We start from the raw sequence: 5,373 nt of genomic DNA, 5'->3' as shown, positions 1-5,373 counted from the left end.
TTCAACCTGTGACCTTAGCCTGGAAAAAAAAAAAAAAAATTACCCTAAAAAGTCATTTCAGGATTTACAAATGATGCAAAATCTGGGTCAAGGGTAGCATTATTGGCCCTTCTGTCATTTATAAATTCTAGTACTTCTCTAAATGATGCAGCTGCTTTCTGTGGAATTGGAATTCATTAAGGTATCTGAACACTGAACTGCTGTTAATTTATATTTGTAGTGACAGAATGAGTAGGTGAGGTAATACTGACTTGTATTCAGAACCCAAAATATGTCAATTTGAATTTGGAAATTGGATTCCTCTTTTAGGGTCTACAAGCAATTGCGTTCCAATAAAAGTTTCAGTTATTATGATGACAGTTTTGTCACAGTAACCGATAAGTATGCAATGATGTTTTCAGTACTTGAGGTCAAAGAAAGGTGATGTAAATTGACCTAACTGCTGTAAAGGTGATAACACTGAATGCCCATTTTGTGCTTAAATAGTTTCATAGTATGTGGTGAAGAACTACTAACATGTTGTGTCAGTCAAAAACTAATAGTATGTGGTGAAGAACTACTAACATGTTGTGTCAGTCAAAAACTAATAGTATGTGGTGAAGAACTACTAACATGTTGTGTCAGTCAAAAACTAAGAAATTCACTCTGTAGGACTGAAAAAAAAATGAAATTGTTTAACAGTTACAACTATAAAATACCATTCAGTCAGACTTAAGAATAAGTATAAACTTACAGAGGTCAGGGAATGAAAAGTTCATTAAGGAAAGAATGTAAAATGAAAGTAGAAGCTTGTTAAAGTTACGTCTTAAAAGGAAACGTGTTTGTCTCCTATGTTAAAGAATGTATAATGTGTACTGGGGCAGACTGGGACACCTTGTAAAATCTCGGCAAGCTAGTGGGGTGATAACCTGGTTCAAATGTCCCATTGCAACTGACTAACCCTACTATATACACATTATATATAAATATATATGTATGTGTGTGTGTGTATTTTCATAAGTATGATCACTTTTGGCTTTTATTTTTCATGCTTTGACCATCTCCGAGATAAAAAATTATATAAAATGTTATATCTTTTTTGTCTTCACAAATTGTCCTGATGTTGAAAAGTAGTATCTCACTTTTTCACCTTAAACATTCCACATCAGTCAGTAGTAAAAGAAGAAACACTGGTATGAATAATAGTAACAAGATTTGGCATTATAATTCGAAGAGAAACAGGTAAGTTACTAAAAATTTTGAAAATTCCATATTCTTGGTAAAGATGATCGTTTTATATGGTATATGTAAACATGCTTTACAGTTTCATGCAGTTTTCTGATATTTTATTTGTATGTTGAGGATGGACAACGAAATAATTTTTGTTTTAGAGTGATACTCAAAGATAGGACAAGGTTAAATTGATTACTTTCTAATGTGTTTTAATATTTGAAAGAAGAAATATTCAAAAAGGTGATCAGCTGAAATGAAAAACTTCGAGCACCCAGTCTGTGAATCAGAGAGATATATTTGGGGGGTTGGTTCTGTTCTCTGTATTTTTTCTATATTTTGAACAGAGATTTGACCTCGCTATATCTGAAATCTGTATTGGCCCAGAAACGTGTTCGAATTCGCACTAGTTTCATGGATGGTTAAAGCGCTCGACTCGTAATCTAAGGGTTGCGGGTTCGAATCTCCGTCACACCAAACACATTCGCCTTTTCAGCTGTTGGGGCATTATAATGACGGTCAATCCCACTATTTGTTTATAAAAGAGTAGTCCAAGAGTTGGTGGTGATGACTAGTTGCCTATTCCCCTCGCATAGCACTGCTAAAGTGTGGACGGCTAGCGTAGGTAGTCATCGTGTAGCATTGCGCGAAATTCAAAAACAAACAAGTTTCCATGCTATGGGAAATTAAACCTGTATCCAAATGATCGAAAGTCCCTCAAAACCCACGGTACAGGTTACGAATGTTGCGCGATACAAGATCTGGTTCTTCAGCTCTTTAAAACCGGTTTATCTGCAGTTTTATCAATAAAACTAACAAAAATCCCTATACAGTACTTGCTACTGTAAGGTGGTTACATGCGGCATCTACTTGAAATGGACACTTCTATTATATATACAAAAACGGCACGTTTGGGTTGAGAAAATATTTTCTCTGCATACCATATATTCCCAACATCAGTAAAAAAATAACCAACATTTGGCAAAAACTAGTAACAAAATATGACATTCCAGTTAATACCAAATTTATTCAAAAACCAGGCACAAAACTGAGGTCTATACTATGTAAAAACTACACTAACAAACACCACACCAACATTATTTATAAAATACAATGTGATAACTGCCACGACTTCTATATTGGAGAAACAAGTAGAAAAATGGAAACCGGATTCAAAGAACATAAAAAGTCACTTTCACACGTTTTCGAACACTGCAAGTCAAATAAACACAACATAACCATAGAAAATACTCAAATACAAAATAAACAAACTCAAAATTAAAGAAGCCTTTCTTATACAACAACTTAAACCCAAAATAAACCAATATAAAGGAACGCCTTTATACCTATATTATATATAATAAAATAAAATTATATATTCAAATATCTAACACCGCCCTCTACATTCCCACACTCAGTTACACAACCCCTTCCAAACATGTGGTCAGCTTCCGGTCAGTTACCTCTTTCTTTCTTTGTGACCCTGACGATGACCGAAGATGGTCGAAACGTTGTTCGTTCTTATACGTAAAATATTTTCTCAACCCAAACGAGCCGTTTTTGCATATATATTTCTCTACAAGTGGGTTTTCTCGACATCACTGGACACTTCTATTGTGTAAAAAGGGAACACTGTCCTGTCAATCCCCTTAACTCCATATCTTTTTGCAGTTTTATTTTGAATATCTGTAGCTAACTCAGTTCCTCGAATCCAGTCTCATTGATTCTCAGGCTAGTTGTTAAACGAGTGTAAACCTTTGTTTATGCGCCTCAGTAATATTTCGGGCTTTTATTTGTCTATAAAAAGGCTGAGGCGAAGACAAAAACAATGCAGATAACGACATTTATGAGTAAGAATTCACAATATGAAACCATAAATGCAGAAGTGATGTTCACGCAATTCGTCATTGCTCATAATTTACCCCTAGGTGTAGCCGATCATGCATGACATCTATTCAGAAAAATGTGTCCAGACTCTGATATAGCGAAAAAATATGGCTGTGCTAGAACCCAAATTACAATCATTGTACAAATGTTGGGTTGTGAAGATGACAAAATGATTTCAAGCATACTTACTAATAGTGTTTACAGTTTTGCCACAGATATAGATGACTCAAAACTGTATCCAAGGGTTGTACGGGCTCTGTCTACAATTATTACCCTCAGTCATTTGAAATAGTTGGCATCTCTGAAACAATAATTACGAAACACTGAAACTTATTATTAAGCTTTAATATTAAAATAATACTGTAGAATTTCTCTACGGTAGAAATAAATTGATTATGTGTGTGTTATTGGCTCCTTAGCTATAACCGACAGAAACGTTGTTTCTTGTTTTGTTCTCAATCGCATAACGTTTGTGTGTTTCTTTTTGAATCTCGCGCAAAACTACTAAAGGGCTATCTGCGCTAGCCGTCCCTAATTTAGCAGTTTAAGACTAGAGAAAAGGCAGCTAGTCATGACCGCCAAATATTGGACTACTCTTTTACCAAAGAATAGTGGGATTGACCGTCACTTTATAACGCCCCCACGGCTGAAATGGCGAGCATGTTTCGTACGACGGGGATTCGAACCCGTGACCCTCAGATTACGAGTCGAACGCCTTAACACACCTGACCATCGCATAACGTAAAATTTTCTTCAAAAATGTTCTTTTACAATCAAATAAACATCACTATTAAAGAGTTATTTACGGATAATACAATTGTGTTTACATTTGATTTTCAATGTATAGGATACTACATTTACTTATCATCGTTAAATCGATGTATTTGAATAAAATGCAGCAACAGTAATACATCACTAACTGAGAAAAGATTGATTTGGTTTGTTTTTAATTTCACGCAAGGCTACACGAGCGATGTCTGTGCTATCCGCCCCTAATATTAGCAATGTAAGACAAGAGGGTAGGCAGCTAGTGATCACCACCCACCGCCAACTCTTGGGCTGTTCTTTTACCAACAAATAATGGGATTGACCGAACCTTGTATCAATTGTCAAACATAAACATTGTAAAATAATGGTTAACATTAGTTTTATTTTTGTTTATCTGTAATATCTATCAATGAATTTTAACATCCGTAGAATGAAAAATGTATTATTTTAAGCCATGCGCATAAATACACAGAAAAACAATTATTATTGTACATGGATCATGAAGTACCCTTATCAACACATCTGCTTGATATAGTGTGATCAAGCGAAACGTTGTGTTGTTTTTAATAAAATATTCTTCTAGTATCTGTAAATAAAACATTAATTTTCATAGCACAAGTTTTGTTTTTTTAACCTTATGTTTCTACACAACACAAATGTGAAAATTTTAAATATCGGCTTACTCTAATGTGACACTTAAACTTGTGTTGTTTGTGTTTGTGTTTTTCTTATAGCAAAGCCACATCGGGCTATCTGCTCAGCCCACCGAGGGGAATCGAACCCCTGATTTTAGCGTTATAATCCGGAGACATACCGCTGTACTAGCGGGGGGCAACTTGTGTTGTTATTTGCGTGTGTTTGCTCAGAAGTTCACGACGAATTATCTCCATTGTATTACCGTGATAAAACGAAACTGATTCTTGTATTAAGCCCAAAACTTGCAGCTGAATCCCCTCCAGTCGAAATTTGTTGTTAAACTATAAAAGGGCTAGGTGGTTAAGGCACTTGACTCGTAATCAGAGGGTCGCGGGTTCGAATCCCCGTCACACCAAATATGCTCGCCCGATCAGCAGTGGAAGCGTTATAATGTACAGTCAATCCTACTATTCGTTGGTAAAAGAGTCGGCAGTGGGTGGTAATGACTAGCTGCGATCCCTCTAGTCTTACACTACTTAATTAGGGACACCTAACGCAGATATTCTTCTTGCAGCTATGTGCGAAATTAAAAAAATATATATTAAAAATCAGTGAAGTTATTTCTGATTTAGTTATTCAGTTGTAAATTCTATGGGTTCTCAAAATAACTTATCTACTGGATGTTTTTCATTATTTGTTGTGCTGTAAATATTTCTGAAACTTTTTAATTGAGAATTATTACAGCAGTTATCACCATTTTCTGTATTAGTTGATGCATTGTATATATAGGGTAAAACTATGTGAAAGTAAAAACCTGTTAATAAATTCTCGCAAAAATCAACAGCAGAACACCCAGGAACTACATAAAAGAAA

The sequence above is a fragment of the Tachypleus tridentatus genome, chromosome 12, assembly GCF_004210375.1.
Source record: "Tachypleus tridentatus isolate NWPU-2018 chromosome 12, ASM421037v1, whole genome shotgun sequence".
Taxonomy (NCBI): domain Eukaryota; kingdom Metazoa; phylum Arthropoda; class Merostomata; order Xiphosura; family Limulidae; genus Tachypleus; species Tachypleus tridentatus.
Note: the sequence above shows the minus strand (reverse complement) of the source record.